General features: G+C 44.9%; 1 pseudogene; it reads right to left on the reverse strand.

Moving 5' to 3' along the window:
* Window positions 1-4115: 4115 nt before the first annotated feature.
* On the reverse strand, window positions 4116-4233 carry LOC126186075 (5S ribosomal RNA; annotated as a pseudogene).
* Between the last annotated feature and the right edge of the window lie 22780 nt (window positions 4234-27013).

Raw genomic sequence — 27013 nt, forward strand, 5'->3', positions numbered from 1 at the left:
AGACATGCAGGGGTGTACATGCACCAATCATAGTCCCACCCCGCACCACCCACGACCTACATATAGGTCCCTTTCAAGGACATTAAGGGGCTGGTATCTCGTTCCTGGTTCATGCCAGACGAAAACCCGGCGAGAACCACAGTTCAGACTATACCTGGACTAGTATTTGATCATAACCTGGGACTACTGTTACAATGACCATGTACTGATGGTGAGATATCGGTCTTCTTGTGGTGTTGTACACTGTGGACGTCCCGTACTGTAGCGCCTGGACACGTTTCCTGTCTGCTGGAATCATTGCCATAATCTTGAGATGACACTTTATGGCACACGGAGGGCCCGTGCTACGACGTGCTGTGTTTGACCAGCCTCCAGTCGCCCTAGTATTCTACCCCTCATAACGTCATCAGTATGTGTTCTTTGAGCCATTTTCAACGCACATTCACCATTAGCACGTCTGAAAACGTCTGCACACTGCCTCGCTGCACCGTACTCTGACATGCACCAACACACCTCTGCATATGTGCACTGTTTTTTGCCCGCATCTCGTGGTCGTGCGGTAGCGTTCTCGCTTCCCACGCCCGGGTTCCCGGGTTCGATTCCCGGCGTGGTCAGGGATTTTCTCTGCCTCGTGATGGCTGGGTGTTGTGTGCTGTCCTTAGGTTAGTTAGGTTTAAATAGTTCTAAGTTCTAGGGGACTGATGACCGTAGCAGTTAAGTCCCATAGTGCTCAGAGCCATTTGAACCATTTTTGACTGTTTGTTGCCAGCGCCACCGTGCGACGGCCGCAGGTCAAATGCACCACATGGTCATACCCCGAGGTGATTTAAACCCGCAAACCGCCCACCAGAACGTTGTTTCACCACGTATCTGCATTATCCTTAATTTATGAGCATGAGTGTATATATGTGGCGTCTGTTCTTTCGAACATGTCCTAAACAACAGACACCACATATACAGGTTTTTAATAGTTCATGAGAGCTTCTAGAAGCTGTAGAGGGGACTAAGTAGATCAAGTTTTTCATAGGAACTCATGTCCGGAAACGTCATCCAACGACGCTAAAGAGCGTCAGAGTTATAGGTGCCTGTAAATGTTTGTACATACAGGATGATTCCGTGATGATATCACAAACTTTCAAGGACGATGGAGAGGGATACCTGTACAAAGAGGTAAGTGCTCCTGGGCCGGAAACGAACGAGTCGAAAGTTACAGACGAAATCATTCTGAAACCCCGGACAGTGGAATAAGTGTACTAGTACTGTCGTTGCTAAGAATGTAGGGTATGCAACTTTCAGAGGTAGTAGTAGTAGGGAACAAACAAGAAAATATTTACAGCAAGCAAGGGCTCTAAAATGCATACCTGAGGAGCTACTGGAACTTATTCATCTTCGTTAGTGTGAAACACATCTCTATTGAGCAAGTGCTCATAGCTCTTAAGGTATGCATTTCAGATCCCATGTTTACTAGACATTTTTTCTTGCTTTGGTCCATCTATCATCTTTGAAAGTTGCCTACCCTACAATCTTTGCAGCAACGTACCAGTACATGTATTCCACAGTCAGATATATCAGGACGGTTTTCACTTATAACTTCCGACTCGTTAGTTTTCGGTACAGAAACCCCTACCTGAAACTGATACATTTATCCTTCTTCATCATCTTTGGAAGTTTGTAACATCATCACGTAATCACCCTTTATACACATATATTTACAGGCGCCGGCGTCTATGCCTATAACGCTCCGTTGCGTCATTGGATGACGTTTTCGGACATGGGTTCCCATGTAAAACTTTATCTACTAAGTCCCGTCCACAACCTTTAGAAATGTGTAACATGAACTGTGGAACACCTTGTTATGCTACCAAGCCCTCCACAGCTGGCGTAATTCACGGTAAGGAGGTGGTGCGTAATTGATAGTGGATTGTATGGAATCAATGCAATGAGATAGGTCAATGTGGAGACGCGATAGAATGGTAGAAAGGAGCTATTGCATTTGAACGTGTCCCTATGAATCAAGTTGCCAGATTTGTTTAGGGTATCAGCAGAGACACTTCAACCTGGGACCTATGAAACAACGCGTAAGATCAGGGGTCGTGAAAATACCCCAGTCGCCAGGGACCAGTGAAGAATGTCACATCACGTCATCAGTTTCATACCCGACAGGAATTACCTGCTGTCAGTGAATGCAAGGCCATCTCAACCAATTTCCGAGCGACCACTTCGAACATGCAATGGACATTTGGATTCGGGTACCTCGCAAAAGACCAGCCCACTGTGATACATAAAGATGCACGGTTTCAATAGGCGGAATAATACGCACAAATTGGACTGCAGTTGACTTGATGCGCGGAGAGTAGTCCCACGAGTAGCGGTTTTGCCTCTTTTGAATGATGCTAGGCGTCAAGTGCCCTGACGGCCCAACGAGGCATTAACCCCTCAATCAGCGGAGGATGTAACGCCACCGGACAAAAAAATTAGTCAAGCCAGTGCAACGAATAGATAAATTGATAAGCCTTTACAGACGGAGCAGCGATCGAGTCACGTCCTCAACCGCACGCGTACTGCCTCTACGTGAGCACAAGGAACTAGGTATGAGTAAGAAATTGATATTTCAAGTGGACATTGTACATACACAAGGGCGTGGGAGCGTGGCAAAAAGGCGCAATCGTGTTTGGCCGTACGCATGGCCATGCGGTGTGTGAAGTTGGTACATTTGTTGGTGTTGCGCGGCCGGTTGTTTACCGTGTATCGAAGCGTGGTCACGAAAGACGTCAGAATTGTGGTCAGAAAAAGATGTTGACTGAGATGGACCGGAGACGCACACCGCTGCTTGTGAATCAAAATTGCTACCAAACCCGTCAAAAATGGCTGCAGGCTGTGGATGAAAGTCGATACCCACCTGTTAGTGAGAGAAAACAGCAATGGCAACTGCATGCAATGAACATTTGGAGTCAATCACCTTGCAAGAGGCCATTGCTCACCCAGGCACATAAAGGTGCGCGTATTCAGTGGGCTAGAAATCATCGAGCGCGTACAGTAGCTGATTGATGGAACGTAATGTGACCTGAAAAAATGGTTCAAAAATGGCTCTGAGCACTATGGGACTTAACATCTAAGGTCATCAGTGCCCTAGAACTTAGAACTTCTTAAACCTAACTAACCTAAGGATATCACACACATCCATGCCTGAGGCAGGATTCGAACCTAAGACCGTAGCGGTCGCGCGGTCCCAGACTGAAGCGCCTAGAACCGCTCGGCCACACCGCCCGGCATGTGGCCTGAAGATCACGTTTTTGTCTATATTCAAGTGAGGCACGTCGTCGAGTGTACCGATGCTCAAATGCTGTATTTCATCCTAAATGTGTGCAAAGTCAGGTTCGTGCCGGAGGTGGGTTTGTGATGTCTCGGGGGTGTTTTTCTTATCATGAATTGGCACAGCTCACTGAGGTGAACACTAACATAAACCAGAACGTTTATGTAAACATTTCAATGATTATGCATTGCCCTCCAGTCAACACATGCATGATGAGTACGCTATTGGTACCCATATTTTTCAAGACGACGACAGCATGGTTCATCGGACTAGAAGAATATGTGACTGATTTTCTGAACAGTCCTACACCCTATTACATCTCCATTGGCTTGCAAACTCACCTCATTTGAACCTCATAAAAAATCTGTGAGACGTGTTAGAACAGCGGGTAAAACTACGACATCAGCATCCCAGAAATTTAGTGGAATAGCGCTATCAAAACCTCAGTGAATGGCTTAACCTGGAAGCAACGTGCCTGCACAGCCTTGTGGACTTTTTCTAACCGATTCCAGGCGGTTACCTGTCCCAGCGGCGAAATTACACTGCATTAAGTGAAACTTCTAATAGTTTTTCTAAAACTAAACCAAAACTAAACTCCTCCATAACAGGCCATGAAGGCCCAACGGTACCGACCGGCCGCCGTGTCATCCTCAGCCCATAGGCGTCATTGGATGCGGTTATGGAGGGGCATGTGGTCAGCACACCGCTCTCCCGGCCGTATGTCAGTTTCCGAGATCGGAGCCGCTACTTCTCAATCAAGTAGCTCCTCTGGTCGCCTCACAAGGGATGAGTGCATCCCGCTTACCAACAGCTCTCGGTAGACCGGATGGTCACCCATCCAAGTGTAAGCCCAGCCCGACAGCGCTTAACTTCTGTGATCGAATGGGAACCGGTGTTACCACTGCGATAAGGCCGTTGGCAATGATTTTTCTAGGGGCGACTAATTTTTTGTACGGCGAGCTTAGTTCAGGCAGTAGGTGGTTGTACGATATGTTGGGGGCATTTTCCGTATAATGTCTTCGTTCCACACCTTCAGGTTACCGTGGACGTGAATTAGGATGTTTATTAGAACATTCTCGATGACCCAGAGTTGCCCTTTATTCAACATCCTAACGACGTGTATCATATGAACATTATCATCTTCCAAGGGCAGTGCGCATATATTCCCGGTTCACAAAAAACCTTTGTAACTCGCTGTCACATCTAATTTTAATCCCATATAAAATATGTGGGACTATTTGGAACGCTGGCAATCAGTGGCCCCGCAATTTGGTAGCTGTGCGGGATCTACTTACCAATGAGCGGCTTCAGCTTGATACGGCATACATGGAGGAATTTGTGCTCTCTTTTTAGCCGAACTGAGGCCATTGTCAAAGGTAGAGGCGGTGTTACGTGGAAGTAGTGTCCTGTCTCTTGGGGGTGAGTAAGTTTTTGTCCGATATTCGAAACCATTACCACCTATCCGAGCGGTACTTATCAAATGTGCGTCCTTGACCTTGGCTGCGAAAGCGGCTGTGGTTGCTAAGACGACGGCAGGTTGAGTGGGGAGCGCTACCGCCGAGTTATGACGCAGCCGCGGAGCTGGAGCCACCAGTGGCGCCCTGTGACGCGGCTCATACGGACACGTGCGCGCCTCGCCGAAGGATTGTCACTGCAGAGGTACGTTAAGCTGCGCGTTTCGTCTTCCTTTGGGCTTTGATGGCTTAGTAGTCGTTTGTACCTCGCTCAGCACGCGAATAGAGTACGACAAAAAACCACTGTGCACTGCAGAACAGTTTTCCGGGTACGTATCGTCGTTGCAGAAACAATATAGCGAGAATGTTATTGTTGTTGCTGTGGTGGTCATCAGTCCGATGGCTGATCTGATGTAGCTATCCACGCTATTCTGCCCTGTACAAGCCTCTTCATCTCTGCGTAAGTACTACAAACCACATCCCCTTGAATTGGGGTAATGTGTTTCATCGTTAATCTCCCCCTACAATCTTTACCCCTCATATCTCCCTCCACTACGAAATTCGCTATTTTTCGATGCCTCAGATGTGCCCTGTCAGCCGGTATCAACCCTTCTTTGCGTCAAGGTGTGCCATAAACGCCATTTCTTCTCCAATTGAATTCAGCATTTCTTCATTAGTTATCCCATCTACCTATCTAATCTTCGGTATTCTCCTGTAGTACCATATTTCAAAATCTTCTGTTCTTTTTATGCCTGAATTGTTTATTTTCCACGATTCACTTCTGTGCAAGGCCACACTCAAAACAAACAATCTCAGAAAAGACTTCGTAATACTTTAATTTATGTTTGATGTTAACAAGTTTCACTTTGAGAAACGTTTTTCTTGCTATTGCCACTCTACAGTTCATATTGTATCTACTTTTGTCACCATCAGTGATTTTTGTTCCCGTCCGCGCTCTTAAGTAAGTGGTGAACTTGTCTGACTGCCATGCAACGGGCTCGAGTTCGGATCCCGGCCGGGTCTGAGATTTACTGCGCTGGGGACTGGGTATTGTGTTGTCTTCATCATTATTTAATCATCACTGACACGCAAGTTGCCCAGTGTGGCGTCAGCTAAAAAGACTTGCAACTCGGCTGCCGAACTTCCCCACCGACCATAAATGCCATACCATTATTTCGTATCATTCTTTTTTCCAAATAGCAAAACTCATAAACTACTTTTAGTGTCTGATTTTCGAATGTGATTCCTTTACCGTCACCTCGTTTATTTCCAACAGAGTCCATTATCCTTGTTTTAGTGTTGTTGGTGTTCATCTTACCGCGTAAATGACTTTTCTGATTTTTCGGATTTCGAGCATTAGAGATATTTTACCCAGCGGACCTGCTGCTACAACAGGAATGAGGAAAAACAAGGCAATAAGAGGTGCAACGCCGCGTAACGAAAAAGAATGAAATACCGCATAACTGGACCGTAGGAATCTCTGTGGTAATATTCGCGGACGATGCTGTTGTCTATTGGGAGGCAGCTACGCCAGAAGAATGCAGCTAAATACGGGAAGACCTGCAAAGAGTCGACGATTGATGTCAGCTGCCACTCTCAAAATAAATACCTACTTTCATGCTCTACTTTCAAAAGAGCAACTATTTCTTTTTCGGTGAAAAGATCATGTTGTGAAACGATGTCCATTTCCATTAACTGAAGCCTTCACTAGAGAACTGCTTTCGAATACAGAGATATACAAAATAGTGTGGCTGCGCGTGCTTCTTCATTTTCACGGCAAGGCGACGGAAATTTGCGCGTTACTGTATTTAAACGAGGATATGTGTAAGTGGAACGAATTTATGTCCTGTTCTGCTCCTGTATTGAGCGTGCGAACAATAACTGGCTGTATGCCTCTGTGTGTTTAATCATCTCTCGTATCTTATTACAGTGCTCTCGGAGCGAGAAATATGGTGGTAACGGGAGAACTGTCGCACAGTCTTCCTCGATTTCCGTTTCTTTAATTTACTTGCCCAGGTTCCGCGGAAAAATTTTTTCTTCCATTTTGGTTCCCCGAGAACAGGTAGTTTTTCTTCCAAAGATTCCTATTTATGTTCACCGACTAGTTACGATCTTTGCAGTGTGCCTCTGATTTCGGTCAGTTTCTGCTATCGTGTTACTTGATAAGGAGTGCTGACGCTAAAGCAGTACTCCAGAATTGGTCGCACTAAAGTCTTGTATCTTATTTCTTTTACAGGTACACCGCACTTCCCCAGAACAATTCTATCAAATTTAAAAAGGAAAGAGTACAGGAAAGGAGCACCGATATTCTTAACTTTCGCACGATTGCGGTTCATAGTTAAATTAACAACTCTGCTCTCATACGATGCGCTTCGTAAGCGTTTTCCAGAAATCGAACTTCAAAGTTTTACTAGCCTGTTGAATAATATGCGAAAGCGCCAGAGGTCGGACATTCGTGCTGGCGCAACCGTCTTCGGAGCCAGGTACAGGTCTGCCCACAGTGTGTTCGAGTTTCATAATTTTTTCAAGTCAGTTTGTTATTTAGTTTGATGTTCGATGGATCATTTGTACGATTAATCTGTATGATGTTGATCGGGTCATTTTACATTCATCTTACACACATCATTTTTAAATGTGGCTACATACTGCCCATTTACAAGTTTCGTTTTGTAAATACGCAGATGTGAACTCGTAATTTCTATCGAAACTGTCAAGCAGCAACTTTTTTCAGTTTGTTTTCAAATTTAACTTTGCTGCAGACGATTTATATCGTGGTTAAGTGACCAAAACTTTTGCTGGAAACATTGTGCAAGTCTTTTCGTGACAAAGTCAACCTTAATGTAGAATAATGAATGCCATTTACAAGGAGCGCCATGAGGGAGAACATACACTATGAAGCAATAGTCAAAATGCCTAACTTGTTAAACAGATGTCTACAAGATGATCGTGAGAAGGGTATTACATTGTCTTAACTCTTCCGTTAAACACTTGTAACGCTACAAGAAATCATTTTTCTTGAGAAGGGAACAATAATGACAGTCATAGTGGTACATTTTTGGTATAACAAGGAATCGTGATCAGACGAACATTATTTTATCGGTACATTCATGCACTATCACAGAGGAATCATACAAGTATATACGAGCTTCGAATAATAAGCACTGTATTTGTACTAGTGCCGGCCGCTGTGACCGAGAGGTTCTAGGCGCTTCAGTCCGGAACCGCGCTGTTGCTACGGTTGCAGGTTCGAATCCTGCCTGGGGCATTGATAGAAGTAGCTGTTTTTGCCGGTCCGTTGTTGCCTGCTTTCCTACATGCTTTGTTGCAGTCCTCATCATTTCCATACTAGGAGTGATCGAGTTGTTAGTCGACATTTTACAATCTCTTAGGACACTCAATTGTTGCTACACGCTGCAAATGTACGATTACTGTGATTTTGTTATGGAGCCGTTACAAGGTTAATGACATACTGTGAGAGTTTATTGTTCGAAAAATAATATTGTGAGAGATAAATCGCCGCATAATATATAAGCTCTATGTCTGTTGGCAAATGAGAAGCCATATGTGATGAAATAGTTACATTGTCAGATAGAAAAATAGGCTTACTTATCGAAGATGATCTGATATACTAATGTTTGTTACCGCTTGTGACGAGTGGTGCTTTAAACCTATAACGTGTTGCCAAAATGGCAACGAATATTTAACGATTCTCGCGCCTGACGGGCGAAACCAGTCAAATGCATCAAATAACATGCGAACTGTGGCGGTCTGTCTATTAATTACAATGGTCGCTGCGTCCGCAGAGGGCCATACCTGTGTTTCCCATGATTCGCTGCAGCGACAGAAGTGATTGGTCGAAGATTAGAAAAGAAAATGAGGAGACTGGGATGCAGTACGGAGAGACTTGAAATTACTGCGTAAACTAGTTACACCATGACGACTGCTTTGCTTGACGGCCGGCGCTTTCGATTGCATTCAGTTGGCACTGTTTCACGAAGGCGCTTCAGATCCACTTTGTACTAAAGAGCCGGCCCGTGTGGCCGAGCGGTTCTAGGCGCTACAATCTGGAACCGGGTGACCGCTGCGGTCGCAGGGTCGAATCCTGCCTCGGGCGTGGATGTGTGTGATGTCCTTAGGTTGGTGAGGTTTAAGTAGTTCTAAGTTCTAGGGGACTATTGACCTCAGGAGTTAAGTCCCATAGTGCTAAGAGCCATTTGAACCATTTTTTGTACTAAAGAAATATTTGTTGACTTCAATTATTTATAACAGTCATGCGGAATATGAGCAAAATCGGTACTCCTTTGAGTGTATGCTTCCTTTCTAAGTCTTCTAATCACACTCCCTATAATAGATTCTGCCTATTCGTCCCATTTCATATCGCTTCTTAGTATTACTCGTAAACGCACTTCAACACACAAAAAAGTGAAACACCCAGAAGACATGATCGGACGTCAGTTTAACTTCGTACACACACACACACACACACACCATCGGCGCGTATGTAAATTATTCGAGTTGCAATTCTCTGCGAGAGTTAGAACGGTCAGTACAATGCATTAAAGTTGTCATGTTTAGTGTTGTTACTAGGCCTGGTAGGGTACTAAGGGGCGTGAATAGTGTCACATGTTGAGCGATCACTATGAAGGATACGGAGATGCAACGTATTCGTGTGATACAGCGTTAACAGTGCTCGGTAGAGTATGAAAGGAGCCTGATTGTGCATCTCCAATTGGCCACCTGGTCGAATCGGAATAGGCTCCCATTAACATCACAGTACAAACGGCGGTGTTTGGGGTGATGTTGTGACTTGGAAGCATAGATTAGTGATGAATGGCATCGCATTGTGTTCAGCGATGAATCGCGGTTCAGCAACACCCCTGAAAAACATCGTCGCTCAATATGGTGGCGGCCTACGGAGAGGTCTCATTCTTCAAATGTTTCGGAGAAGCACAGCGGCGATACTCGTGGCGTCATGGTGTGGGGAGCCATCAGGTATGACTGTAGGTCACAATTCGTAGTGGTTGATGACGCCACAACGGAAAAATCGTGCTGCCATTTTTCAACAGGACAATGCTTATCCACACATGACATGTATCTCTATGAACTGTCTGCAGGATGTTCCGGTATTTCTATGACCAGCAACATCCCCAGATCTGTCCCCAATAGACTATTCATGGGATCAGCTAAGACATCAGCTCCGCCCAGTGCCAGCTTGCCTCAGAAGAGGATACAACGCCTAATGACATCCTACCGAACCGATTGTGCATGCATCCAGGCCAGAGGCGTGTAGCTTCATACTGGTAAATGGGCTCATACTGCTAAGTTCTTTGTAAATTTGACTCGAATTTGTAATCACTGAAATATGAGAGGCGTTCAATAACTACTGCAACACTTTCCTTTCGCGGCCAGTTTCGGTAAAAAAGATGTGAACTTTGTTGTGGAATATTCCCACTTCAGCCCCTGCAGTTTCATAAAGTTCCGAGAAGTGGTAGTGCTATAAGTATCCTTCAGCACTACCGTTTGTGGAAATTGCAACACCAAGAAGGAAACGCATGAATTCAATTAATTTAAGACCACTGATGAGGTACATGACAAGTAACAAATGATTACCTTTTCAAATCTGTACATGTCCTTTGAGCCCTACTATTCAGTATGTCGTATGGCAACCATGGGCTGCAATTAGAGCTGCTGTACGCCGTGGCATTGAATCAATAAAGTTCTGAATACGTTCCCGAGGGACTCGCCTTCGCGCAGTTTGTATCCGAGCCCACAAATCCGTGACACCAGTTACTGGAGGACCGTGGCGCTCAAGGTGCCGACCAACCATATCCCAGACATGTTCGGTGGACGACATGGCTGGCGAACTTGCAGGCTAGGGAAGCAATGGCACCCGTCGCTCTTCGAAGAAGGCCTGTACATTCCTCGCAATATCTGGCCGGGCATTGTCCTGTTGAAATGTGGCCTGTGGAAATGCCTGGGGGAGTACCTCAGGCTCCAAAACCTCCGTTAGTCCGTTAGGTACCGGTTGCTGTTCAAAGTGCCCGCAATACGTAAGAGGCGAGATCGGTTGCTGTAACCAATGGCGCCCCAAACCATCACACCTGGTGTTTGTCCTCTATGCCGCTCCACAATGCAGCCCTCCAGGTTGCGCTCACCACGGTACCGCCGGACACGTATACGGCCATCACTCTAGGAGACGTTGAAGCGGGACACATCCGAAAAGATTACATGTTGCCACTCAGCACCACAGTGACGGTGTTCACGTGCCTATTGCAGTCGGAGGAGCTTGTGGTTTCTGGACAATGGAAGCAGACGTAATGGCATGCGTACAACCAGTCCAACCTGCAACAGACGGCGATGAACCGTCGATGCAGACAAGTTCACACCTGTTGCAGTGCTCCTGCGACGAGCCAACACTGTGGATGACACTGTACGGTGCGTAATGGGCATGCGGACAAGATGACGGTCATCCCGTTTTATAATCATGTTCCGTGGTCCAGTTCCCGCTCGTCGCTGCATACGACCTTCCTCTATCCACTGTTTCCACACACGCGTTACTGTCGTAGCAGCATGCCCTGTGCGAGCCGAAATGTTTCGGTATGACAACCCCGTTTCCCGTTCTAACTCGCTCACATGCCGATATGGCTCCTTTTGACGTCGACGCCGCATACTGGCACTCACTGTATTGTTTCCGCCTGGCGTGACAGCTCTGCACCGACTACACTAGGCACAACACCGACCTTGTCCGAACGACACGAGAGGGCTCTGCTCTGCCTACGTGTACGCCACCTCGCTGCAAAACGTATCACGTATTGCTTGTACACCCGTCGCCACTTCTACCAAGTGTGGCGCTGTTCGGGCAATTCCTTCTCGGTGTTGCACTTTTCACAAACGGCCGTATATATGGCGTCTGTAACGCACCTGGGTGCCAAGCACAGAGTTGTCATAGAGTTTCTTTTAGTGGAAAACCAGAGCATCACAAATATTCGTAGGTGCTTGCAGAATGTCTACGACCTGGCAGTAAACGAAAGCATGGCGAGTCGTTGGGTGAGGCATCTGTCATCATCGAAACAAGGTCGTCACATTTGTCCGATCTCCAGTGTGCCAGCCGGCCGCACATAGCTGTTACTCATGCATTGTTGGAACTTGCTGACACTCTCATTCGAGATGATGGACCACGATCAGACACCTCGCTGCTCAACTGGACGTCTCTGCTAGTAATTATGACACATTCCTTCACTAGTTGGGGTTCTCAACGGTGAGTGCCTGCAGAGTTCCTTGCCGCCTGACAGAAGAACATGCTGTGCAACGAAGGACCATCTGTGCAGGACTGCTTACGCGTTTGAGACAGATCGTGATAATTTTTTTTTTTGTTGGACATCTTCACAGGAAACGCAACGGTAATCCACGGAGTGGCGCTGAACCACCTCTCCTCCGAAGGAAAAGTTCAAAGTCGCACCCTCAGCCGATAAAGTCATGGTGACGGTCTTCGGGGGCTGAAGGGGTTACTCTGTTTGATATCCACCTTCGTGGTGGAACGAGCAACACTGTAGAGTACTTCGCTATCCTCAGGAAATTAAGAAAACGACTTCAGCATTTTCGTCGCCGCAAAAATATAAACGAACTTCTCCTTCTACATGACAACGCAAAACCTCACACAAGTATGCGTACCCGAGAGGAGTTCACAGCCCCTCAATGGACGGTGCCTCCACCCGGATCTCGCACCTTCCTATTTCTATCTGTCTGACCCAATGAAGGATGAACTCCACAGGAAACATTACGTGAATGATAGTGTGGTTATTCATGCAGCAAGACTTCTGCTCCGACGTCTACCAAAAGAGTCGTACCATGCGGGTATGTAGGCCTTCCCAAAAATCAAATGGCTCTGAGCACCATGGGACTTAATATCTGAGGTCATCAGTGTTGTGTTGGCAGAAGAGCCAACACCGTGTTACTAGAGGAGGCCGAAATGCACGCGCTTTAGCTCACGCAGGCTGGCGTGAGGAGGAAAGAACTATACTGACGTGAGGTCTGGAACATGACAAGGAATTAGAATTCAGAAAGCGGACGGTATTAGTTTGATACTTAACTTTAATCCATTAATGATGAACGTCGCTCTTGAAGGTACCTGATTCACAATATTATCTGTTCAGAAGACATAGTAACTGAATATGGCACCTTACTAGGTCGTAGCAAATGACGTAGCTGAAGGCTATGCTAAACTGTCGTCTCTGCAAATGAGAGCGTATGTAGGCAGTGAACCATCGCTAGCAAAGTCGGCTGTCCAACTGGGGCGAGTGCTAGGAAGTCTCTCTAGACTAGACATGCCGTGTGGCGGCGCTCGGTCTGCAATCACCGATAGTGGCGACACGCGGGTCCGACGTATACTAACGGACCGCGGCCGATTTAAAGACCACCACCTAGCAAGTGTGGTGTCTGGCGGTGACACCACATTCAGTCCCCTAGAACTTAGAACTACTTAAACCTAACCAACCTAAGGACATCACACACATCCATGCCCGAGGCAGGATTCGAACCTGAGACCGTAGCGGTCACGCGGTTCCTGACTGAGGCGCCTAGAACCGCTCGGTCACTGCGGCTGGCTCAGGCCTTCCCAGTAAGGTGGCGTAAGACCGTCGTATTGCATAGCGATTATGTTGCAAAATAGCCAGAAGAGTGGGAAATAATATGGTGCACTGGAATCCTAAATAAAACTAACCTGCTTTCAGAAAAAGAGTGTTGCATTACTTACTGAACGTCCCTCGTAACATCATATACTCTCTCAACTCGTGAAGTTTCATTTCGTTTGCTCCTCTCCCTCTGGGTTCTTAACCTTTGTGTCAGCAGTGTATCTAAGGGCTAAGACGAGCTCCAGATGTTCACCAGTAATCTTCTACTTGCATACGATCGGGTTCTTTCTCTTTATTATAGACAGAATTATACATTCATTCTTATTGAGACAGAACTGCCATTCAATAGACGAAGTAGAAAATTTGTCCAGGTCTGTTAATAATTCCCTAAGACCATCTAAAGACGATATCTACCTGCAGACAGTAGCATCATTAGTGAGTAGTGCTGCTTCTCTTTTCGAAAAAGTTTAGTTTAACTGAAAACATTAGAGATCCGATTGAGTATCCACAGGGCAAGGAATCGGCCTATACCTATTGAAGTAAACATAGCATTCGCTTGAGCTTCTTTCTTTTGCGCTAGTACAAGAACCTAACTCAGGATGAACAGACAGGGATAACATTATTGTGGAACCTCCTTGCATATAATATCGTTTCCACTTATAAAGGAATACGAGCGACATAAAATACTCCGCGTTACATTGTAACTCTATGAATAACGCAGGGAATGCCGATTATGTACGGGTCTGTTTACTTTATCTTAATATCCATCAAGTACTTAACATTGAGCAATATTTAGCATAATATTTAGTGGACACATTCGTAAGCTATAAAGTAGCTTGAATTTTGTTGTCAAATCCGGTCTGCTTTTCTAGTTCACCACAGTGTCAGTATTCGGATTTAGTATGGTGATTTGTAAGTATGATAAGTAAATAAAAGTCATTTGTATAGTTTATCAGTGCTGAAATTGGCACCCAGACGCAAGACAACACAGAAAGGCCGAAATCGTTTCACTGAGGAAGATCATTCTATAGTTCCACGTTGCAGTCGTCACACGAATGTCGAAGGGGGACATATCGAAATAATCGAGTGCGGAATAGAAAACTATCTAAAATCTCTTAGCGTAGGAAAGAGGATTGGACATGAGTGGATACTTCTGCAAGCCATCGAAGATAATGTGGAGCAACTTGCTCCTTCGAGCAGCAGTCTCTCACAAGCTGCTAAAAGAACGAACGTTTCAAGTGACTGGAAAAGTCACGATTTGTATTCCTCTTTTTAGCAAGGGTAGTCGGACAGATATACGTAGCTATAGTGCTGTATCACTGATGTCAGTTTGTTGAAGAATTCTGCAATGCTTCCACGGAGACCAAAAATTTCCTGTTTATAAATCAACGTAGATTCAGCAAACAGCGATTTTGTTAGTCTCAGCTCGCTTGTTTCTTGGCTTCTGGAAGGTGTTCAGTGTAGTCTCCTAGGGAGAAGAAACGGATCATGAAATCTCAACCAGGCTTGTGACTAATTATAGACTTTCTTGCAGACAGAATCTATTTATTCGTCCTTAACAGTGAGAAACTGTCATACGTGAGAGGAACAATGAGCGTATTCGAAGAATGTGTAACGGGGCAATTACTGCTTATATTATATGTACACACATGAACAAAAGTGTTGCACCACCGCGGTAAGTCGTGCAGGTATGTTGCTATTGTGACTGTTCCTGTACCGGTCGGAAGGTCCACCCCCTACGTTGTTTGTAAACATACACACAGTGACAATGAGCGCTAGCTGTGGGTAGAACGCCGCACACGGCTGGATTGCAGTATTTCGATTGAAAGTACAGCACCAGTGGTGGCTGCATTAGAGACCTCTGTGTAATAGTGGAGTGAGGATCCATCATGCTACGAAGGACAGAAGACTTGTCGACAGGGAAAGTTGCTCGACGTGTGCACCCGCATCAAAGTGATGAGGTGCTGACATGGAATCAGTTCCAATCGACAGGTAGTGTTGATGATTTACACCGCACAGGCTGTCCACGTTCGAAGTTGCTCAGGATGATCGCTATCTACAACTTCAGAGTCAAAGGAACCGTGGGATGAGAGCTCTAGAACTGAATTCGGCGATCGAAGAGGCTTCAGAACGTCATGTATAGAATCAGTCTTATAGTAGACGACTGCATGATGCGAGTTTCCTTTCATGACGACCATGGCGAGCACCACGTCGTACAGCATAACATCATGTACTCCGTTACAGATGGGCAAGAAATCACGCAGAATGGACGCCCTAGTATTGGCGTCGGGTGCTGTTTACGGAGGAAAATCGATTCTTTTTGTCCTTGATAATCGCAGACAACGAGCTTGGAGACAATCTGGTAACATCGAATGTCTCTAGCACTGGTGGAGAAGTAATGTTCTGCGGTGAGATTACATGGGACAAGCTCTCGTGGTTGTTGAGGGCACTCTCACTACTCTACGCTCCAGGAACGAGATTCTTCAACCAATAATGGGACTGTATTGACAACATTTTGGTAACAATTTCATCTTGGTGGTTGATAACTGGCGAACTCATCGTGCTGTTCTAGAATCACCAGAATGGAGTAGCCTACCTGTACGCCGTCCGTGAAGTCAATGAAACAGTGAGCAGTCGATTGAAAACACCTGTTTCAGGACGTCGACAACGACCATGTACTCAGCGCGAGTTACGCGGAATCACCATTGAAGAATGGGACAATCCGGACCAGTGACGGCTTGTATGCCACGACAGAGTCAAGCCTAGATCCGAGCAAGGGGACGTTACACCACGTACTGACGTTGCTCAGTAATTTTGTGAAAAATACCCCATGGGGAACAGGCGATTTTGTCATTACACAATTTTTGTTTGTTTGATTGTGTGATATGGACACATTACAAATGAACACATACGCATGCCTTAGATCCATGTTTTCTTGCCCGAGCCGTGAACTTCGAAATAAGGCGGTGATGCAAGACTTTTGCTGATGATAACTTCCGTGAGGCTGTCCGCGTATGATACTGTTGCGCATGACGAAGACGCGAGGCGAGACAATTGTAGCGAAACGCAGAGCGACCTACGGAGAATCGACGCTTAGTGCAGGGAGAGGCATGTCTACGCAAATATAAACAAATGAAACGTATTGAGCAGAAGTGGGAGGACGGATCTATTCTTGTTTGATTACACGATTGGTGACCAGTCGCTGGAAACAGTGACAGCCGTAAAACATCTAGGAATATTTGTCCGGAGAGACTTTAAGCGGAAGGACAATACGAAACTAGTTGTAAAAAATGCAAATGGCGAAATGAGATTCATGTGAGAAATTCTAAGGAGAAATACTCCTTTGTTGAAGAAAGTAGCGCACAAAATCATTATACGACCGTTACTTTAGTATTACTCGTCAGTCTGGGATTAATATGGGAGAAAGTGGAGATTCAAAGAAGAGCGGTATATTTCGTCACGGGTTAGGTTAGTCACCGCGAGAGCTCCACAAGGCTGCTCATCCAGCTACAGTGGCAGGCTCTACGAGAGGCTGTTAAACGTCGCGGAGGGGTTAACTGTTAAAATTGGGAGTACTCACACAAAAATTTTCCGAAATGACTGTGACAGTAAAATCAGATAAATGTGAGCTCGTGCAGAGGCTCAGCGTCAGTCATTCTTCGCGCACATCATTCACAGTTGTAACAGTAAGGGGAAGTTTCATTGTCATAATGGAAACCAAACTACGCTCCGCCACAAATAATAGTGCTAATTGCGGAGTATAGATATGGATGAATATGGGACGATTCTTTAAATTTAAGATATTCAAGATAGTTAAGCTGTAAAATTGAAAGTTTTATGGCACTCCCTCCTGGATGTTATAAAGTAATATTGTTACTCGTATTTCGATTTAGACACAGGAATAATTTATATGCTCGTTTCCCTGTAGAAGTAGTATGATATGCTTTGAAGCGCCGAAACGTTATGACCGCCTTTTTAAGAGCATCTTGGTTCACTTTTGGAATCCAACACAGTTGAGATTTTGAGTGGCATGGATTCTCAAAGACCTTGGTAGTTTTCTGGAGGTATGTCGTACCATATCTTATGCACTGCTCACCAAATCCCTTTCAATTACGGGCTGGTGCTTTCTGGGTGCGGAGTTGACACCCGGCAACGCTCCGGACTTGCTCCATTGGGTCCAGATCAGGCAAATTTCGTAGCCAAAGCATCAACGTGAGTTTAGTATCACGCTGCTCAAGTCGCTGTAGAACGATGCTGGCCTAGCACATGTATGTTTATCCTGCTGGAAGATGCCACTGCCATCGGGAAGACATTAAGCATGAAGGGATGCAGGTGGTTCACAGTAATGTTCACGTAGTCCACAGCTGTCGTCGTGCATTTCGTTACTACCACAGGTCGCATGGAAGCCCAGATAAATGTTGCCCACAGTATCTCACTACCCCCACAGAACTGCCTTCGTGGAACGCTGCATGTTTCGAGCAACCGTTCGCATGGGTGATGGCATATTCGGATACAACCATCGACCAGATGTAGTGAGACGGGGCAACACATTTCCATTGATCCGTGAAGCAGTATCGAAGTAGTAAAGATGAAGCTCCGACCGTATCTGTCCATTATGTATTTCCCGGCCATCGTGTAACCCTCTGCCAATGGCCTCATTAGGACGAAGTGCGGAAACGCATGGTGTCAGCACGCCGTTCTTTCAGCCGTTGCCAACTTCTCAGACATTGGAGGCGTTACTTCTCACTCAAGTAGCTACTCAGTGGGCATCACGATGTTGCGTCCACCTCGTTCCACTCCTCCCACCGAGATTAAATCGCTGACAGTAGTGCAGCCGCAGCAGGGTCCTCTGCATATCACTTAGACATACTGACCATTAAGCTACGGAGGCGAACAGACATTACGGAGGCGAACAGACAGCGTCCTCGCTGAAAACGTAGTTGACGACGTTGTTGAGTCAACATAGGAACACGTAGGACTCGTCTGCTGTGGAACCCCATGTTCAGCAATGTGGGGCGAACTTCGTACTCCGACACCGTTGCCCCTTCACCAGTGTTAAATGGTTCAAATGGCTCTGAGCACTATGGGACTTAACTACCGAGGTCATCAGTTCCCTAGAACTTAGAACTACTTAAACCTAACTAACCTAAGGACATCACACACATCCATGCCCGAGGCAGGATTCGAACCTGCGGCCGTAGCGGTCGCGCGGTTCCAGACTGTAGCACCTAGAACCGCTCGGCCACACCGGCAGGCTCACCAGAGTTACACTCCGTTGTCAGATCTACCACATATCGCCACTTATCCTGCTTTACAGAGAGCGCAAGCCTCCAGAATGCACGTTCTGTTATGAGGCGTAAACATTCAGCGCCTTGTCAACTGGTGAACCATTTTCCATAGGTACTGACAGTAGCACGCTAACAGTCGAGCAGCTTCACCGTTCCGATATGCTTATTTTTAAGTGCCGAGGACCTTTGTCAAAGTCACTTATGCCAGTGGATTTTCTCATTTGTAGCCCTTATCGTTCCTTGAATGATTCCCCATTCGTCTCTGCTCCGGTTATGTATTTTTCTTACCGCATCACTTTTCCGTAACACCACCAGGTGGTGCCCAGTCTCTCTATGGGCAGTGCCGTAATGCTTTGGCTCATTAGTGTATAATTTCTGGATGTATGCATGTTTGCGAAAATACCTACGACATAATGAAGAACTCATATTCAATTCGACGTGTTACTGATAGTGATGTGCCAGCCGGGGTGGCCGAGAGGTTCTAGGCGCTACAGTCTGGAACCGTGCGACCGCTACGGTCGCAGGTTCGAATCCTGCCACGGGCATGTGTGTGTGTGATGTTCTTAGGTTAGTTAGGTTTAAGTAGTTCTAAGTTCTAGGGGACTGATGACCTCAGAAGTTAAGTCCCATAGTGCTCAGAGCCATTTGAACAATTTTTTTTGATAGTGATGTAACCAGTGACTGAATTTACAGCTTCAGTGCTACCACAGAAGGAGTCGTATAGTATTCTAGGGTTGGTGACTCAAGGGATGTTCATCCAAAGGCAGGAAAATGATACTTTCCCACTGGCATGCTTCCTCTGCCATGTGTGTGTTTTACGCTTTGAGTGCGCCCGCTTGTGGCCCAGTAGTTTCGGAGCGTCATTACTGCTGTGTATTTCATAGGTCACATGTTCGAGTTCTGTTTCATGCTTGAGTCGATCTTAAATGTGCAGTTGCCGTGTGTTTGCTACATACAGTGGAGTATGAAATACATAGTAGTACATCTTCATGGCAGACCGAAACTGTGTGTCAGATCGGGACACGAACCCGGAACCTTGCCTTTCGCGGGCTGTATTCATAGAGACGTAATTTCCCAGGCACAACTTGCGACTTCCCCCGTCACAAAAAAAAAGGTTCAAATGGCTCTGAGCACTATGGGACTTAACATTTGAGGTCATCAGTCCCCTAGAACTTAGAACTACTTAAACCTAACTAACCTAAGGGCACCACAAACATCCATGCCCGAGGCAGGATTCCAAACTGAAGCGCCTAGAACCGCTCGGTCACAACACCCGGCTCCCCCATCACAGATTCCAGCACATTATACAGAGGAGTTTCTATAAAGACGTGGGAGCCAGGTATTGGTAGAAGTGAAGTTTTGACAACTAGTTTGAGTCCTATCTTGCAATACCTGTCGACAAGCACTGTTTGTGGAAAACAAGGTTCGGGATTCGCGTACCATCCGACGCGCAGTTTTAATCCGTAAGAAAATGTCAAAACTGCGAACACTCCTCGGCAGCAGGAGAAATTCATTCTCAAAGGTAAAAATCAAATGTGTGTTAAAAAGTGACTATATTGTCGCAACGACGATAAGGTTATAAGGCTTAAGGAGCCTAATGACGGATCTTTTCCTTGGTACGGAGTGTACATTATAGTGCACATGACTGGGATAATTACAGTGCTGTATTCGTTTTTGTTAATGGCATAGGGAGACCATGAATTCCCATGCCGACACAAAATAAGACTTCTTTTCGAATGGTATCAGAGTCAAATCCTGACAGATGGATGGACGCCAGAGTCACATAACCCCACTCCATTAGACACTGCCAAGACTTTTGGGATTTATCGTAACGTACAGACATCATTATGATGATCAGACATCACCTACCCTTCTACTGTTGGTATAATATCGGTGAGGGAAATTTGTTCCAACTCCATGTGTCGAACTTTTTGCCTCCGAATTGAGCCCTTACGCAGTAGCGAGCGTTAGTAAAATGGTTCAAATGGCTCTGAGCACTATGGGACTTAACATCTGTGGTCATCAGTCCCCTAGAACATAGAACTACTTAAACCTAACTAACCTAAGGACATCACACACATCCATGCCCGAGGCAGGATTCGAACCTGCGACCGTAGCGGTCTCGCGCCTCGAGATTGAAGCGCCTAGAACCGCACGGAAGCGTTAGTAGAGACACTATTGTGCAAGAGAAGACGATCTGCAATAACAGCTTTTGTAGGACCTACCATCGAAAGAACGCTCCTTGGGTCCACGTCCTACAGAACGTCCTGGTCCAGTTGAGACACTAGAGTTAAATTTAGTATGAGTAGGCTTCAAATTCCTGCCTATTCTTGATAATTAGCGTTTCTTGGCAAGATTATTTCGAGGGCCACGGCCAAATATCTTAGATAATCACTGCACAATCCGACCTAATCATCTAAATATCGACGGGACGTTATACTGAGACCTTCCTCCCTTCCCTCATCCAAATCCACCATCTGCTGGTTATAATTACTGGAATACACTTACCAGCTGTATCCGATAACGCTATCCTACACTAACGTATTGGGCTTCTGCAACTTTGTTTTCTCCCTGCTTGCATAGCAAAAAACAATAAGGGCTGGTGTACGTACATCCGAACCATTTTATGGAAGAAAAACATATTTCGGTTCTGTTTATGATCTTCTATAGGTCGTTTCTCCTCTAACATATTTGATATTTTACATCTTGTCTTGCATTTTATGAAAACTGCGATGCGTCGTCCGTCTTTCTAATGAAATGTGTGTACGTTTTGCACAGCTTATGTGAAATCTGCGCTGACGCATTGGCATCTTATAATCCTACCTTCACTCTGACAATTATAATAAAAAGTTGGTACAATAATAGGAAAATACTATTTCCTGCAAGAAGGTGGACTTCCACGAAGAATGCTATAGTCCATAAAAGTTTAATCGACCAAATATCTGGATAACGGTCAAGGCAGCGAACAGGATAGGGGCCTCTGTGATGCTGTGAAGGGTCAAACGCACAAAATATTATGTAATTTTTTTGTTGCATAGCTGGAATATAACTTCAGGAATGGCTTGGAAGAGATCTGCTTTCGTCCTAAATAACTCCCGTATGGTAATCCATGATAGCGAGAACAGTAGCAATCTAAAGCTTCTACATCTACAGCTCCATACATAGTTTGCAAACAACTGTATGCTGCACATTACATGGTACTTCCCATTGTACCACATATAACGGTATCTACTCGTTACTTTTGGGTATGAAACGCGGGAGGAATACATTTTTAAATGCTTTTGAGCATGTTTCCGGATCTTGTCTTCATCGCTCCTACGGGAGCGAAACATAGAGGTCTGTAACTTATATTTCTACACTCTGCAGTTAATACTCTTTGTTGAAACTTTGTATGTAGGTCTTCGCGGGATGGTTGGCGTCCATCTTTAAGCAACATGCAGCTCAGGCGTCCAGCTCCTGAATTTCCGGGACGCTCTCCTGCCAGTCAAACAAACATGATACATTTCGTGTTGCCTGTCTTTGTATATCTCCTGTTAGTCCTAACTGGTATGGATCCCATCACTTGGGCAATTTTCTAGGACGAAGTGCACGTGCGCTTTGCAAGCATCTCTTTATGTAGAGTACCCACATTTTCCTATTCATCGACAAATGAACCGAAGTCTGCTACCTGCCTGATCTGCGATTTATCCTTTGTGATTGTTCCATTTCAAATCCCCACAAACTGTTACAAACAGGCGTTTGTATGTGTTAACTAATTCAGACTGTGAGTCGTTGATATTGTAGTCATATTATATTCTGTCGCTTTGTGAAATGCACAATTTTATATTCCTGAACATTTGAAGCTCTTGACGTATTATCTGCAGAAGGTCTGAGTTTACTGTAAGGGGCAGTCAAATGAAAAGGAGATAGAATGTAAAAAACAAGTAAACTGTTTATTACTTCGAAAATAATCGTCACAACTGTTAATACATTTAACCCATTGTGTGACAAGACGGTCACTGACTTCATGGAAAAATGTTCGCGGTGGCATATGGAACAATAATTGTATTCATGTGTGCATCTCTTCGTCCGAAGCAAATTGGCGGCCACGAATTTTTTTCTTCAAGGCTCCAAAAATTAGAAATGTCATTGGGACACATCAACACTCTATGCAGAGGTGTATGAGTTTCCCAGCGAAACTTGTGCGGCGTAGTCGCAACATATGGACGGGCCAACATGTTGCTGAGGTTATTTCGATTACGCTGTAGTTCCGTTGGGAAGCCCTTACATAATTACCATGCAATACCGATGTCTTCCCATGCGATTTCCAGTTAGGAATATCCTCCAAATAGCTTCAATATATTATAAGTTATGAAATATTAGGATACGTAATTTTAAAATGGTTCAAATGGCTCTGAGCACTATGGGACTTAACATCTGTGGTCATCAGTCCCCTAGAACTTAGAACTACTTAAACGTAACTAACCTAAGGACATTACACAGATCCATGTCCGAGGCAGGATTCGAACCTGCGACCGTAGCGGTCACGCGCTTTCCAACTGAAGCGCCTAGAACGGCACGGCCACACCGGCCGGCGTAATTTAAAAAAAAACTGCACAAAACACAACCTCATGCCTCAGAACAACTAAAACAGTAGAAAACGCCAGAAGCTACTTATGGCAGTCTCTAGTCAGCGATGCTTCGTGTGATTCTAAAATGGGTCACTAGATCGAAATACCCACCAGGAAACAGCACGTATTCCTTGGTTCACCATCCTCCAGGTACAACATTCTCCTCTACCACAGTAGATAGAGTATGACATGAACAACATGTGCTGTTTATTTAAATAATGGGAGCTCTCTGACAGGGGTATTACATCACCAAAACAGTGTGGGTGAAAAAGTACAAGAAACTGTGTTTTGCTCAAGATAAAATCTTGAAAACATTTATTCGTTAGTAAAGCAAACATAGGCTCAAACAGAAAACTTTCATAAAATAATAATCATCTCAGGATGAATATAGTGTTTCGAGTTTTCATATTATAGCACTGAATTCTCATTGCCTGAATACACTTGCAGCCTCCGTGTAAGTGATTCATCGATTAAGGTAAAAGTTGCCTTCTTCTTTGCTCGTCTTACGTTGTAATTTTTTTTCATGATTACGTGTTCCGTTGAATGTTTGATCGCTTCGACCAGTGCGTTGCAGTACAGCGTTGTCAGTGCGCTTGGCTTTCAGTCGGCATTTTCTTGTTATCGATAACTGCTGCGAGTCATGGCGGCCTGAGTGGCTATCTCGTGGGTTACGCAGACGCAGCTACGGCGCCGCTACCTGAAGGGCGACGGCCTTCAGCACGGCTGCCTTTGTAGACAGACGATTTACGATCACACTACCCGGCTCGGCCGTTTACGAGTTTCAGGCTCCTCGCACTTCTTTCTTTCACAGACCGTTCTTTGTCTGAACAGTATTTCATTTACAGACACAATAAAAGGCTGTGTCTGGATCTGCGAAAACACTCATTCCTGCATATAATTTCTAAAGAGCGTTTGCTGAGTGCTTCCGTCCGGGACACGGGTATCAACCACTGTCAGAAGTAGTGATTCGTTTCCGGTAGCCGCATACTTCGTAAACTTTTTAGTTTGGGCTACTCCCGGTATCTTAATAGCAGCAGCGTCATAGATATAAGATAACTTTTTAATTGCGTTTCGTAGAATCTGTAGAGGGAAACAGAGGGCTTGTTGATGTAACCGATGGAAATTCTCCAAAAATTTTCCCATATCGCAAAAGCGTCCTAGCATTTTAATTTCTATGTTTCTAAAGGAGCTTTTAGAACGCTATTTGCACCAAGGGTGGCAAAATAAATAAAGTGCGGAAAAGGTTTATAAGTCTTACACGAAATGAGCTACATTATAAGTGATCAAGAGAAGTGCTGTTTACAGAAGAGGCAGCGCTGTTCGCGATGTATCGAAATGTGAGACTAGCTTAGCAGCTCTGCCTGACGGTGCAGCCATTGCGCTTTCAGTATTCTGGTGTAGCTCTTACGGTGTCAGGATTACCTGACTTCATTTGATTGTTGAAACTGCCCCATGCACTGATAAGCGCCGTTGTTACGTGACCATGCGCTTGCGTACCACGAATATCATGTGTCATATAGCTATACAGTGTGTCTCAGGAGAAATGATCAATATTCAGGTATATGACAGGAACGATCATTCGAAGCAAAAAAGTCTCGTAAAAAATTGGTATGAAGTGCATATCTTAAGACCTAATAACACTTCTTCACCTTCGATACTGTAAAATGAATCTTTTCAACTGCAAGCTCTTTGCTTTCCATATTTTGGGAGGAAGTAATATGGGCCCAAAGGAGAAAAAATTGTCTATTGAACATGGGCTCTAAAGTGCGTAACTTAAGAGCTATGATCACTTTTTCAGAAGAAGAAATGTATTTCACAGTAGCGAAGATGAACAAGTGTTCGTAGCTCCGAAGGTATGCAGTTTAGAGGCAATGTTTGCTGACTTTCTTCCTTGTTTTCGTCCATACTACCTCATCCCGAAATATGGTAGGGAGAGAGCTTGCAATAGAAAAAATTTATTTCACAGTATCGAAGACGAAGATGTGCTCAGAGCACTTAAGGTATGCATTTTAGAGCCCATGTTTACTATACTTTTTTCTTCGAATGGTCATTCCTATTATACCCATGAAAATGGACGTCCCTCCTGGCACATTCTGTACAGTTCTTTTACATTTATTTTTCTCTATATTCGCAGGTTCTTTCCGGGAATATTTATTATTAGCAGTCAGATACTTTGGTAATTTGCTCGGTTCCGAAGGTTATCGGTTTTGCGATAGTTGTTATTTTCTTAGAGATGAACTTTGATACTCCATGCTTATACTATTCAGCAAGGGAGTTACCGCAAGTTGCGATCGCAGTTGTAACAAAGTTTTAGTTTGCGTGTAAGAGTTCTACGTGTACATCACAAATATGCACACAATCTTAGCCATCGACTGTTATACTGCACTTGACAACCATGCCCAAGTTCAGTCATCAAGTTAAAAAAATGGGTTGTTGGCAGTTCTTGACAAAAGATTACAAGGATGAACATGACCACAGAGTGTAAAGAGTCGGAAACAGAACTGCTTATCACAGAAGAAGCACTTCATGATTGCCTGCTTGAAGCAGTCTTCTGAGTCGCAATGCGTTAGAACATGAAAAATACGTTCGAGCGGTGTTTGAAACCTCTCTGGTTTGATGTTATGATATCCAGCTACATTCCAGGAGTACCGAACAAGTCTGCGAAGACTGGAGAAGAGAACTGATTGTGTAGAACACATATCAGCAACGATACTGAATCGCTCGATGATGATGTGAATTGATAGTAGTTAAGAATACTGTGATCTTCAATCGGTTTCAGCACTGCCTTGAACTGTAGGAAGAATAGCACATCAATTGGCTGAACGTAATGTGTCTTGACTGTATACGACATATTTTGAGGTCGGATATCATCGATATGAGTCCTGTCACGATATATCGCGAGCGAATCAACCAGAAAGAGAGACTTTTTCGCTGAATTGGGAAGCAGACATCTTGAAAGAATTTCGTCAGGATTTGTTCCATGATTAAGAGGGACACCGAGGCACCTTCAATCAGCTTTTGTGGTTTTAGAATTTGTTGCACTACCCGCACTCCAAACTGAGCTCTAGGTTACTAGTAAATTAACAGCATATTTGGAGACACATATCTACTTGCCGACGTAACGGGTTGGATGGTATAAGAATTAGTTACTGTATGATCACTCCGCAACAAACTTCTTAAAGACTTTCCTCTCTTGAAATGCTGAGTTCGCGATGAGTGAAGTTCCTTCTGTATACCACTTTGATTGGTATTATAAATCTGTATACGTTCCGTGGAGTTCATTGAGGACATTACCTCCTTTATAAACTCGCCACATCTATCGTTCACGCCACCATCTGCATTCCACGCTTTCGTGGTTACACATTTTGTTATTGCCCATTAGCGAAGATGGTTTCTCCGTTTAAACCTTGCAATCAATCCATGGATATATCCAGTGAATCGAGGCAGTTCCATTTATCAGGCCTTTTTCAAACCTGAAGTACGAATATCCCTGTCGTGAACATTAGCGTTTACAACAGTTCTCACCAGCCTGTATGTTTCAACTACTTAATCTTCAAGCACAGGAAGTTTTTAGCGCTGGCCTTCCTCCCCTTTCCCTATTCTTTCTTTCTTTCTTTTGCTTGTGCCTTTTTCCCGCAATGTTGCAGGGTGGACATGGTCTATCGGAATTGCCAAGGTTAATTTAAGGGGTGGCCGGATGCCCTTCCTGCCGCCACCC

The sequence above is a fragment of the Schistocerca cancellata genome, chromosome 4 (assembly GCF_023864275.1).
Source record: "Schistocerca cancellata isolate TAMUIC-IGC-003103 chromosome 4, iqSchCanc2.1, whole genome shotgun sequence".
Taxonomy (NCBI): Eukaryota; Metazoa; Arthropoda; class Insecta; order Orthoptera; family Acrididae; genus Schistocerca; species Schistocerca cancellata.